The sequence below is a fragment of the Podarcis erhardii genome (genome assembly GCF_964252035.2).
Source record: "Podarcis erhardii genome assembly, chromosome: 3".
Classification (NCBI taxonomy): Eukaryota; Metazoa; Chordata; class Lepidosauria; order Squamata; family Lacertidae; genus Podarcis; species Podarcis erhardii.
In genome coordinates, this window is record NC_138507.1 from 94,514,437 (window position 1) to 94,528,829 (window position 14,393).

Below are 14,393 nucleotides of genomic sequence, written 5' to 3' on the forward strand. Positions count from 1 at the left end.
GGAGGGTCCTATAAGTCACCAGCAAGCAGGAACAATCCAGTTTCTTTCCCCAATATTTTTAATAAACTCAGGGGTTGGTCCATTTCCCATGACACAAGCATATGAGCTACTTTGACCATCTGGAAGAGGTTGTATTAATTGCTCTTACAGGAGAAGCTGCTTTCTGATACCATTGAAGCCTGATAACTTGCTCAATTCCCCAACCTCCAAGTTATCTACCCGGACCTGAAAACAAAGACTCATGGGTCAATGGATTTCTCATCACCATAAATAAACAAGTGGAACTTGGGTTTTATTGTTCCCTATGCAGCTTTCTCTCCTCCTCCTCCTCCTCCTCCTCCCTCTCTCTCTCTCTCTCTCTCTCTCTGTGTGTGTGTGTGTGTGTCAGACAAACAGAGACTTTCTTGAGGGCTTTCCACTTAACAAAAACAGTTTACAACACTTTGGGGATGGGCAGACAGGGACTGTGATTTTGCATGCAATTAGAGTGCTTGCCCTTGGGACACGGGTGGCCACAGAGCCTAGTGCTTGCCAATCAGAAGGTTGGCAGTTCAAATCCCCATGACGGGGCAATTGGGCTGGATCTAGCCCCTGGGCCTTAGTTTGCCTACCCATGCAGCGGTTTTCAACCTGTGTATCCCCAGATGTTGTTGGACTACAACTCCCATCATCCCTGACCTCTGGCCTTGCTAGCTAGGGTTGGTGGGAATTGTAGTTCAACAACATCTGGGGACCCACAGGTTGAGAAAGGCTGGACCGTTAGAGCATGGTGCTGATAACATCAAGAACACAGGTTTGATTCCCATATGGGACAGCTGCATATTCCTGCATTGCAGAGGGTTGGACTAGGTGATCCTCAGGGTCCTTTTCAGGGTCTCCACAATTCTATGATTCTATGCATTTACCACTCTGTCAAGCAGAGACGGCTATCCTGTGACCTTCTGGATGTTACTGGACTCCAGCTCCCATCAGTGATTGGCCAGCATGGCCAATGGTCAGGGATAATGGGAACTGTAGGGAACGTCTGGAGTACCGCAGGGCAGTAATTGTGACTCTATCTGTAATAATTTTTATTTGGTTTTACATATTTAGGTTTACAATCATACCACCACACATCCGAAGTTACAAGATTCTCCTGAATCTCCGGACTTCCCACCTTCCCCTCAATGGGTTCTATGATTGAAGCTTTTCACTGCATCTTTTTAAAAACAAACCAAGTTTTTTATAACTCCATTGTATTTATAGTTCTTGTTGCATTACAAGTATTATTGCAATCCTGCTAATGTTTTTAGCTGCTTACAGTGGTCTTTAAGGTAACTTGTAATTTCCCCCCACTCCTTTTGGTCTTCCTGGTTCCTGAGCTTTCCAGTCAGTTTTGCCATTCCAGCATAGTCCAACAGCTTCATTTGCCATTCTTCTCTGGTAGGGACTTTATCTTCTTTCCATCTCTGAGCTAACAACATCCATGTAGCTGTCGCCGCATACATAAAAAGTCTTTTCTACACTAACTGCTACTCTAAAGGCTTGGTCATAGAGATATATAGTCAAGATTAAACAACAAAAGAAACAGGAACTAGATTTTTTAGAAGGGTTTGCAACCCAGCTAAAGAAACTTTAGTTGATTCGTTATGCAGGTTTGGCTGACCAATTGATCAATTAGATTTGCATTTTGATGAAGACAACATTTCTGAAGCAAGAAACCTATTTTCATATTGGGAGAAGCATTCTTCTCAAATCAAAAAAGCCCTCAAAGGCTTCAGAGGGCCTTCTTGTAGGGATGCCTAATGATTTGGGGTCACCCTATTTTTGTACCTCCCCCTCTTCCTCATTCCAACCCTCTGCCACCCCCCAGCAGCATAAAGGACTAGTTGGTGGATCGGGCTCTGTAGTCTGCAGATGTCTAAACAAGCTCAGGAAAGCGCTTCCTCGGTTCCCCTCCGCTTCTAAGACACCAATTAGCAAAGGCTAAACCCATTAAGGCGCTCTGGTTTCGGCCAGGTGGCGCCCATCACAACTCGGCGGAGATCTGGAGCCGGAATCCCATCCTCCGCCGCAGCCGCGACCTTCCCGGTGCACCTCCATCAAGGAGGAGGGAAAATAACAGCCCGCTTTAATGGATCGCCCTCCTTACATCTGCTGGGCCTGAAAAAGCGGAGTCCCGGTCGAGCGCAAAGGGCGAGGAGAGGTGAGGGCCCTCCTTCCTCTGGGGCCCCTGGGCAATCACTGTTTACAAGGATCGCAGCCAGCGGGGAGTGGAAAGGTGGAGTCCATCAGCCAAGCGGAGTCCTGCGTCGCGCGCACCGGCTGACTTCGCATGACTTCACATGTGCCTTTTAAACGAGCCAAGAATCCAAACACAAACGCTATGGGCCGGATATGGAAGTCTGTGCGTATCCAGTCAAAAGGCGCGATCGAGAACTGCTGGCCTAGGAAGCAAAAGGACTCTTCGGGTTTCTCTCGTTGGATTCCACGGCCTAGAAACTGCAGAGGAGTGATTCCTAGGACCTAAAGTGTTGTTTTTCCCTCGGGTCCAGAGCAGGGCTGTGTAACCTGAGGCCCTCCCAAGATTGTTGGACTACAACTACCATCATTCCCTGACCATTGGCCAGGCTGGGTGTGGCTGATGAGAGTTGGAGCCCAACAACACCAAAAGGGACAGAGGTTCCTCATTCCTGCTTTAAATATCTCAGCACGGAAGCTTTAAGCACGTGCTTTAATTCCTCCTCCTTCTGATTGGCTAGTGCCCATTACCCTCATTGGATAAAGGATGCATTTGAAGGTCTGCTTCTGAGGATCGTGTAAAGAAGCCTCAAGTTTGCTTGGGGGCCTTGGACCAACCACCATCTTTCAGCCCAACTGCTCCTGGAAGGGTTGATGTGGCGCCAAAACCTCACTCCAGCGCAAGGTTATAACCACAACAACAGTTTATTTATATGCCGCCCATCTGACTGGGTTACACCCCCAGCCACTCTGCTTCCAGCAAATTAAAACACAATAAGACGTCAAGCATTAAAAGATTCCCTGAACAGCTGTACAAATGTAACAAACCATACAATCTAATACTAAACCGGCAGTCGAACCTGCAAGGCAAACTTTGGGCTCCTGTACAGCGCTTGACTACTAAACTCGGGATGATGCCAGCACGTCAGCTTCCTTGACTTGTGGATATTATTTATTATTTATTATTTATTATTTATTATTTATTATTTATTATTTATTATTTATTATTTATTATTTATTATTTATTATTTATTATTTATTATTTATACCCCGACCATCTGGCTGGGTTTCCCCAGCCACTCTGGGCATCTTCCACAAAAATATTAAAATACAGTAATACATCAAACATTAACAGCTTCCCTAAACAGGGCTGCCTTCAGATGTCTTCTAAAAGTCTGGTAGTTGTTTTTCTCTTTGACACCTGGTGGGAGGGCGGTCCACAGGGCAGGCGCCACTACCGAGAAGGCCCTCTGCCTGGTTCCCTGTAGCTTTGCTTCTCGCAGTGAGGGAACCCCCAGAAGGCCCTCGGTGCTGGACCTCAGTGTCCAGGTAGAACGATGGGGGTGGAGACGCTCCTTCAGGGCTCGAGGGGGGCGTGGGTGTTGCACACTATTAATGCCAGCAGCCACGTGGCCAATCTATCGCCTTCGCCTCTGGCTCCCGGATGAGGCTGCACGTGCGCCTCGCCTGTTTGGAGAGCCAAAACAGCGAAGGGATGCGCAGAGTGCAAGGATCAAACAAACCAGCGTATTAAAGGCTACTAACGGATAGAAGACGAGCTGAGAGCTGGGGCCGTGAAAGGAGAGCAAGTCTCGGGTTCAGGTGTCACCACATTACAGATGCGGAGGGGCTGATACTAGAGAGTGTGACTCTCCCCTTCCCGTTCATGAGGATTATCATATTGATAAAACAGCGTTATTGCAAGGGTGCTTGAGATAACCAATGCCTAGAGACCATTTTAAGCTGGGGGGGGGGGCGTCCTACATGCACCCTTGACACATTCGCATCAATTGATTGTTCGCTTTCAACGTCTCCGCCTTCACCAAGGGACATGAATCGCCTCCTGCCTAAACCAGCGCTTCCGCTGGGCACTCTAAGAACAAATGTCTCTCGTTCCCACCGCCCCCGAGTCTCCCCTTGGTTTGGTTGGAGGCTGGTCCATTGCCACGAGGCTTCCTGGTAAGTTTTTGCGGCTGGAAAGGACGTAGGGAAACGGCTGAAGAGTTGCTCCTCCAGGGAGTAGAAGAGGATAGTCCATCAGCTTGTTGCATCCACAGCTCGATTAAACCGAGTAGGTTTAACCTACTCATCATGATGATGGAAAGAAAGGGAGGAGGAAAACCCCAGTGTTTCTGGATCCTAGCCCTTTTTAAGTTTGGAAGCATATCTGCTGGAGCGATTCTGCACCAGCTCGTTAATTCAAGCCTTGATAGTGAAGTGCCTCTGAATTTTATGAGACCCGGGGACATTTACTAGTGAGGAAGGCCCTTCTGGCTAAACGGGACTTATTTCTGAGTTCGCGAGAAGAGACTCCCGTTGCTACTTCTAACGTACAGATGTGAGGAACCTTTGCCCGCGCCCCCAGATGCTGCTGAACTAAGACTCTCATATCAACCCCAATAGGCGCGGACGGCAGTTTCTTCTCCACACCCGACGTGATTCTTTTATGTAATTCTTGAAACCAAAAGAGTTTCCAGCTTAGTGCTGGGGTGATCTTGGAGGGCAAGTTCCTTTCGTCAAAAGAAAAGCTGTTTTCTTTTCAATCGCAGCGTTTCTCTTGGGTTAGGATACTACGTGAATTTCAAGCAGCTCACAAGCTGAGGGGCAACTAAACCTCTTGACAAACCACCCCGAACTTTTTTAGTCGGAAGGAAGAGTCCCACCCGGTTCTAAATTCACTGCGTCGAAGTGAGCGCTACAAATGAATGCAATCTAGTACAGAGTGAACGCCGTGAAACTGGGAGGCTTATCCTGCGCCTGTTTGTCACCCCCTTATGATATTCTTTAGGGGGCAATGCCACAAGTAACATTTCACCCGACGATCTCAGTGGTCATGCACATCTATGAAGGTCAGGATGTCCTCCAGGCAACCTGGTTGTGCCCAATTGTGCAAGGCTTTCTTGATTAGTAATAAGTCCCATAATTGATGCTTTTGAATTATGGTGCTGGAGGAGACTCTTGAGAGTCCCATGGACTGCAAGAAGATCAAACCTCTCCATTCTGAAGGAAATCAGCCCTGAGTGCTCACTGGAAGGACAGATCCTGAAGCTGAGGCTTCGTGAGAAGAGAAGACTCCCTGGAAAAGACCCTGATGTTGGGAAAGATTGAGGGCACAATCCAGGACTCCCTGGAAAAGACCCTGATGTTGGAAAAGATTGAGGGCACAAGGATAAGGGGACGACAGAGGACGAGATGGTTGGACAGTGTTCTCGAAGCTACCAGCATGCATTTGACCAAACTGCGGGAGGCAGTGGAAAACAGGAGTGCCTGGCGTGCTCTGGTCCATGGGGTCACGAAGAGTTGGACATGACTAAACGACTAAACAACAACAATAAGTCCCAGTAGCTATCCAGCAACCAGTGCAGTTCCCGGGGTACAGGTGTAATACACACCTGTTCAGGTAAGCCACTCAGCAACCTAGCAGCAACACTCTGCACCATCTTCAACTTCTGGACCAGTCTCAAGGGAAGCCCCCCATATAGTGCAGCACAGTAGTCCAGCAGTGAAGTTCCCAATGCATGAAACACAGTGGCCAAGTTATCCATGCACAGGAAAGGGCATGGTTGGCATACCGCAACACTAAGTTAGTAGCAGGTACTCCTCGCCTGAGCCTCCAGTGATAAAGATGGATCAAGGAGCACCGACCCCCATGCTACATACCTGTCCCTTCAGAGGAAGTGCAACCCTGTGCAGAAGCAGTCAGCACCCCAACTCCTGAACCTGGAAACCTGTTGCCCACAGAGTCTCCATCTTACTAGGACTCAGAATCAGGTTATTGGCCTTCATCCAGCTCACCAACCACAAGTTCTGAAGAGTCATAGCCTTTCCTGACCAAAATGTAACAGAAACAGAGCTGGATGTCACCAGCATGCTGGTGAAATTGTCCCCCAATGACTTATTATAGATCTTAAATAGCACTAGGGACAAAACAGGGCCTGATGCCCAATCCCCAAACCCTGTTCTCTGAACCCAGCCTCATAAGCAGGAGTGGGACCACTGTATAAAACAGGGCCAACAACTCATAACTCTTTGAGATGGTCCAGGAGGATACCATGGGCAGCAGTATCGAAAGCAAAGAGCAACAAGATCAGGCTCCCGCTTTCCCCCCAAAGGAGGTCATCCATCAGGCCAGCCAACGTTGATCCGGACCCCAAACTAGGCCTGAATCCAGACTGCAGTGGGTCAAGGCAATCCGTTTCCCCCAGGGGTGTCTGCAGCTGGAGTGCCGCCACCCTCCCCAACCTCTTACCTCTAAAGAAGGTATTTATGACTTAGTGGCAGTTGTCAGGTCAGACCTCTGGTGCCTAACAAAACAAATCGTAAGTGGGAGTTTCAACACTAGGAAAGAAATCGGACCAGGCCATTTCTGGTGAGAAGGACCGCTTAGTTGGACCAAGTACTGTAGATCCAGGCTACGTAAGACACGTTTGACATGCAAAGGAGCAGCTCCCCTGCCCACTCGGAGGGGTTGCCTCTTCCAATTAAGCGCTCCTAAGATCGCGGCCGCTTTCTTTGGAAGGAAAACCCCACCAGCTTTCAGGGGCGGGGATGTCCTGCCAAGGAAAGCGAGCGGAGAGCTTCCGACCGAAGTGCATTTCAAGGAGAAAGTGCCCGGGATTTCTTTGAGCCTTCTCCAAAGCCATTTCGAAAGATATACATTTTTAAAACCACCATTTTCTCTCTCGCTCTCTGGGCTGGGTTGAATAAATGGGGTTCCTCTTTTCAGAGAGTTTTCTTTTTATTTTTGCCTGCTGAGCACGGAAAGCCAAGACCGCGTTGGAGAGAAACTGTCTGCTTCCCCTTTGAACGCATCTCGCGGGCCTTTCTCCTCCAAGTCCTCCTGGAGAAGCCACCCATCGCCACGTTGGCACCGCCGGGCTGAAGCGACGTGGGCGTGGGAGTCAGTCCCTCGCCCTGATCTCAATGGCAACTCACTTCCAAGGACGGTTGGTGGGATCCCAACCTAAAGAAGCGGTCTGTAAATTCGGATTTAGGAACAAAACTCAGCTGCTGCTGCTGCTTCTTTTATCACCATCATCTAAAATAGCGATGCCCAAAGTGGACAGTCGGGGGCGCTACGAGGCAAAGGGCGCTGGGGGCGTAATTGGCTATCAGACTTTGAAAAGCTGGTGTCACTGGATCAAGTTAATCAGCTTTGTTGAATTAATTAAACTAATAGTTTTAACTGGATTTCGAATAAACGTGCAATTTATTATTACTATTTTGAACTTTAGTGTGTCGTGCAAACCGCTATTCTGAATAGGGCAGGGGACATTGGGATGAGTTTCTGGAATTAAGGGGGAACTAATGATCTAAAATATTCCACCGCTACTTTATTCAATGTCCCACTGGTATCCTTCCCCAACAATGGCGATACTACAGTCGCTTACTTGGAAATAAATCCCACTGAACTTTGTAGGCCTTTCTTCCATAAAAACGTGTCATGCGCATAAAATTCTACTTTCTGCAGAGAAAATCGCGTAGCAGCGGTGTGGCCCTAAGACTCGTGTATTTGGGACGACCAACCTACCCGCCTACTTCAGAGTAGTCCCAGAGGTGGGTCAGGCTGATCCTAGGAAAATGATTTCAACCAGATATGCTTCACATCAGTGGCGTAGCGTGGGTTGTCAGCACCCGGGGCAAGGCAAGTAATTTGCACCCCCTAACCCGTGGATTTGCGCCCCCTAACCCTAACCCCCAGATGTTGCGCCCGGTGCGGCTGCCCCCCCTGCACCCCCCACGCTACGCCACTGCTTCACATTTCAGATCTCCTCTTCCTCCGGTATATTTTCAGATCTTTTTGTAAACCAAAATTAAAAAAAAATAAAATTAAAATTCTGCAGATCGTTGAGTCTTCCGTTTCCAGCGCAACAAAGCCAATATATATGCATTTCCCTGGTTGTGTTCCTTCAATAACTAGTTTGGATAACTAGTTAGTTACTTTTATAATGCCTTCCTAGGATGTCTTCTCCGAAAAGAGCTTAGCCGCATTCAATGGGCCTTAGACCCAGATAAATGTGCACAAGATAGTAACCTGACAATGCAAGCTTATACGTGTCTACTCAGAAGTAAGCCCCACTGAGTTCCACAGGATTTACTCCCACATAACTCTCAATAGAATTACAGCCTTCACCGTCCTAATGAGCTCTAATGGGCAATATTAAACACAGGCCGAAATCATACCCATATAAACTAATGGGGCCTGAACGTTTAGGAACAGCACAGCTACGCAGATCCTCTTAAATGTCACTATTTCTGTATAACTGAATGGTGAATCGAAATGTTAATTCCTAAAACATCGAACGACGCACCGTATTAGGTTGTATTTTTAATAGCAATGAAAAATACTCGCTATAGGGCGAATATCACCCCAGTCCTTTATTTAGTGGCGTCCTGGTCCTTTCTCAGACGCTGGACTTTCTCGCCTTGACCTGCGATGAAAGGGACGCGCCAAACGCTTTCCTTTGACAAGCCGGGTGGTCGCCAAAGCTATTAGAGCCCCACGTTGTTCCGAATCAGTCTTCCCAGAGAGGTTTTGCTGCTGATTAAGAATCCCCCTAACCTGGGAGGCTAACTTAGTTGTTAGGCTACAATTTTATATACACATACTTGGGAGTAAATCCCTATCATATTCAATGGGGCTTACTCCGGGAGTAAACCTGTTCTGGAAATGTGCCAGTTCCCGCCCAGCCTTAGGGACGCTTACTCCGAAGGTCGTCTCAATTAGTTCTGTGGGACTTACTCCCTGGTAGGTTTGCACAGGATCGTGACCTCAGCCCCAACACCACTTACCTACTAGGGACTGCGTCCGATTGAGTTTAGTAAGATTTACTACCGAGTAAACATTCTTACGATTGCACTGTGGTATCTGAGGACTGTTTTTGTTCTGCACTCCCTTCCTTATACAGATATCTAGATAGATATATTTCAAAAAGCGAGGTCTCTCAGCTACTGGAACCGGGATTATATACACGTTTCCAACCCAGTGTGTGTCTGTTTGTTTGTAGACACGCAAACACATTGAATTGGAAGCGTGCATAGTCCCCGGCCCAGGGTCTAGAAGACTTCCCTTAAAGAAAAGGAAAAAAGACTTTCCTTAAAGGGGAAAAAAAATAGATGTCTATCATTTTAATCTGCCAGCGCAGCTCTTGAGAGACGCTTTATGCAGGGTAAAAAGCAAGCCTGCGAGGCCGTCCTCAAACCATGCATTAATTCCAGATTATTGTGCCGTTGCCCGTTTCTTGAGGGACAAATATGAAATTTGCAGGAGGCACACCCTCACAAAAAATGTTTCCTTGGCTTCGTTTCTCCAGCAACTATATTTGTGTGACTCCTTATTTTATACGTGTGTGCACAGTACGTATATATGGGCATATATTCGGCAATTCGCTTTAGCAATCGGGCCCGATCCCGCCCATAGGAAGCCTTGTACCATTTATTTATTCTTTGGAATCTGAGTATTAAGCAGGTGGTTTTCAACCCTCTCCTTGAAATCAACAGGACTTTCCCAACATTTTTCACTTCAGCTGCACACAGAGGTCCATTGTGTTTCTGGGAAAGGGAGGGGGGGACGCTCGAATCTTTATGAATATGAAATTATGGCATTCGTGGCTGGGCTCCTGTAACATACGGAGCCCCCAAGTGAGCAGCGGGAGATGTTGTCTTTGGGGAGAAACTCCACAGCCCCCTATTCACCGCAGATTGAGCCGAGGGGTCCCCAACGCAAACTGGGCCGGCTCACCACATTTTGGAAGAAGGAATTGGGGACGAGCCCAAATCCCTTAAATATCATATAGTGCAGAGTCTAAAATTTCCTGCGCCATGACCAGTAAGGTTGAAATTCTTGAACGACGGAGACTCCATCCTCAATACCTATTCAATATCCTAATTTTAGGCGTTGACCCCCGCCTTTCTGTCCTGAGCGTGAACCCCCGAAGCGACTGAGAGACAGAGTTAATATTAAAAACAAGAACTTATTTACACACACACACAGCAGTCCTAAGCAGATGTGGAAGCGGGCCCGCCCGGGACTCGCGCAAACGCGGAGCGCGCCGGGAAGGGACTTTCCTTGCATTTCAAAGCGCCTTGTTGTGTGTTTTAGATGGAGAGGCTACCCAGGAAAAAAAGAATCATCACAGCTTTCTATTTCACTCTGAAATAATGTTCCACGCGGGCGAGTCATGGAATCATATATTTTTTAGCCTGCATATGCGAACTCTGGGATTTCCCTTCTCTGAAAAGTGCTTTTCGAGCGGCGCACTAGCGGGATCTCCCTCTCGTGCCATCCCAAAGGCTACACGTTCAATCCGGGAAACATTTCGACGCAAGTCAGTCTCTTTGGACTAAAATTGTACCAATGACCGCCTGGTTCCTTTTTAGATTTCGACGGGTCCTTTGACCCTTATCCTACCTGGCTATGGGACAGTTTAAATATGTGGGAAGGCTCCTCCTTCGGTCGAGTGAAACTCGCTTGCAATTACTGTACTTCCAAGCTGAATTCAGCATGATTGACCTCTCCAGCTCTTGAGTACCTGAAGCTTCAATCTCAGTCCTTTTTCTGCGGCAGATGTCCCCCTTTTTCCTGAGAAGGGACTCAGCCTCCAAACGGAGGAGAATTCAAGAGCTCGCCTCGACTCCAGCGCCCCCAGTCCGAGTCTGCGCGCCCAGTTGGCATCTCTGGTCGCAGAGACCGGATCCTAAACTCCTTGTCTGGGAAATAAATCCCAATCTTTGTGCCTTTCAAAGAAAGGTATGAGGCATCTGACGCTACGAAGCTTATACGAGGAACGTCATATTTCAAGAGGATGAAAAGGGGCAATTAAAAAAATCAATCAAAAGGTGATTTTTTTTTTATTCGAGGGGTTTTTGCGACGGCGGCGATCTTTTTGAGACGGACTCCTGTACCCGATTGCTTGCTAAATTGTCCTCCATCTCACCAGTCAAAATCAGAACCAAAAAAACAGCCGAGATCGTAAGAACACACACGTGTGTGTTTCAACGACACGCGTCCAGCAAAACACGACCGTTTCTGGGAAGCGTGAACTGCGCTGCCGCTTCATTCCAGGCAATGTGGAAGGTGGCTGGAGTTTGCTTAGTCCATTTATTCTTAACTCAATAAAATGACGCTTTGGGGGAAGGCCTAGGAACCGAATGAGTTCTATCTTTCATATCCTGTTTTCGTCCTTCGGATCTCCTAAACCAAAGACGAAGTCCCCGTTCTTAAAGAAACCGATATTTTTTTCGGTAGGCTTTATATTTTAACAGACTCTGGAACCACCCCCACCCCTTGTATGGGAGGTTGAAGCAAAGAAAGAGAATGAGGAATTTGTTTTGTGGTGTGTATGTGTGTATTTGTGTCTTAATTTCCTGCGAAGCCAGGAAAAAGTCAGACTGGAAAATATCACTTCCTGGCTAAACCACGAGAACTATCTCCCTTACCAACTCCGAAGTAAGTGCAACTGAGTTCAGCGAGGCCAACTCTCCAGCCAGCGCTCAGAAGATAAGGACGCCAGACCTGTTGGACGCTTTGGAGAGCCTGCCTGGGTATCTAGTTCAATCTGTAACTCTAGATTGGACTTTCCACTCTCTTTAGTGCTTTTATAATGGAGGGCCATATTTATGCTGGGCCAGAGAAGGGTGACCCGCTTACAGGTGGAAGAACAAGACCTCATCTAGCCAGCAAACAGATCGGGTGGCTCGGATCGAATTATAGAAATGATGTGGAGGCTCCGTTTAGGCTCCGATTATTAGGCTCATTGCCTGGGGAAGGAAGAAGTCTATGGGAAGTCAGACTCTCGCTGCTTTCCTCAACCACGGAGGAAGTAGACTAGGCCAACTGGTGGGAACCGATGACGCCTTCTGTGGACTTCTTCGGCTGGTGTTCCTCAACCTCCTTGGGTCCTCCGATGATGTTGGACTACAACTCCCATCATGCCCAGACAGTTTAGCCAATGGACACGGATGATGAGAGTTGTAGTCCAGCAAGGGATCTAGGGATCCAACATGGAAGTCCAGGCGTGTGAACCGTTTGGACTGAATCCAGACTTGAGTCATCCTTTAGAGCAGACCCACTGAAATCAATGGGACTCGTTTGTCACGGCTAAGTAAAACTTCATCTATTTCAGTGGATCTGCTCTCAAGAATGAGTAAGTTTGGCTCGGAATTTCTGAACCTTTAATGTGAGCCAGATAATTAGCAGGTTCTTTTGCCTAACCCGGGGAAATCTCCAGAGCTCGTGCGACCTGTCTCGTGGGCTTGCATGGAGATTCAGCACGAGTAACATAAAGACAGAACAGATGCATTCATAGAGTGTCGGGAAAGGGGGAGAGAGAGGGGGCATTTAATTTCCAGTTTGTGATTCAGGTAATAATTCAGGTGGGGAGCTCCACCTATTTTTAAGATTTATCCCCTACAAATTTGGTTGTACTGTAATCTAAGAGCGTTACTATCTAAGTGATGCTGCCTCATTTAGATGCTGAATCCTTTTATCTCCAACGTAAAATAAACACATTGACTCAAATATTCTTTCCACAGAGTTCAACAAGACTTGGGATTCATTCTAGTGCATTCAGAAATTATTCTGTGTTCCATAGGGCTTATTCCTAGGTAAGTGTGCAGACTAAGGTTCCAATCCTATACATACCTACATGGAAGGAAGCACCATGAAACACTGTCGGACTCAAAGTGCAAGCCAAGCATGCCTACTCAGAAGTAAGACCTATTGAATTCAATGATGCTTACTCTCAGGTAAGTGCAGAAAGGGCTGCAGACTAGTTTCTAACTCCAGGAGCATGAGATCCAGTTGTTTAGAAACTGTTCTTAGGATTGCCTGTGTGGCACCAATTCTTTTATTTTAAATATTTCTTTTGGGTTTATTATTAAAACATTTATTATTATAATGGCAGCTTTCAACTACAGTAAAGCCACATCTACTAGAAATAAAAAATGAGAAAGGTGACAGCCCCTTAGTGATCAGTTATATTTAAATGCAATTTCTTATGACAAAACCATTGGTTTTATTTAACCTATGCAGCGTAAGATAATCTAAGGTCCACTAAACGTTTAGAAGCATAAAGGAGCAAAGCGAAAGCATACCAGTTGCGGCTTCCTCAGTTCAAGAACTGAAGCTGATTTAGTCCAGAAATTTCTCTTTGATGTTTAAAATTATTTTTTAAAGCAGTTATCATAAGTGGAATGTCTGTTCCTGCTGCTGATACGGTGAGTGAGAATTGGGTGGAAGGGTTGAATTTAGGGCAGGGACTATGTGGCCCTCTATAAGTGTAGCCAAGATCCACAAATATAATTGAAAAGCATTGAAATTACTCAATTATCTGAGGCTCTGTCCCCCTTTAGCAGAAGCCTGCCCCACATGACATCATTTTAATGGAGCGATTTCCTTAAAAAAAATGCTCAACAACTTTGACTGCCCCCCTCCCCCACAAAATTACTGGCTATGCCCATGTGGCCTTTTAAATGTTGCTGGACTACCATTCCCATCATACCTGGCTATTGGCCAGGCCATGATGGCTGATACTGATGGCAATTGGAGACCAACATCATTTGGCGGGCCACAGGTTTTCCACCCTGGAAAAAAGACTTCAGTCAAGGAGTTGTCTCACTCTAAGTGTCCCAGCAGGGCTGGATTAACCATTAAGTAAAATAAGCACGTGCTTAGGGCATCATGGGAAGGGGGGCACCACAGAATTTTTCCATTGCTGGATTTTTAGCATTAATAGTCCCAAATTGCCCAGCTGAGCGTTCATTTTCTCAGTTGAAGTATATTAAAAATCACAACAGAACAACTATGCCGATAGGGCAGGATGGATGCCTTAGCTCTACTAAGTATAGAAGCAGATGTGTTATGTAAAATTAGTTCTGAGGATCTGATCAAAGACTTTGCAATTAGAAAAAAAGTAAAAAAAAAATTCAAATATAAATAAAGTGGAAGTATATAAAAATAAACATTATTTTCCATCTTGCTGCAGGTTTTGTTTCACTTTGGAAAATAAAATTTTATTTTATGGTTTATTATTGTTTATATTCTGAATTAGATATATATGAGAGTACCAAAACCTCTCTTTTTTAATACTGTTTTTATTTATTTTCATAGTACAGAAGATAATTTGGAGCCTCTAAAGGTCTTAATTGTGTCCCAGTTGTGGATCAACCCAACC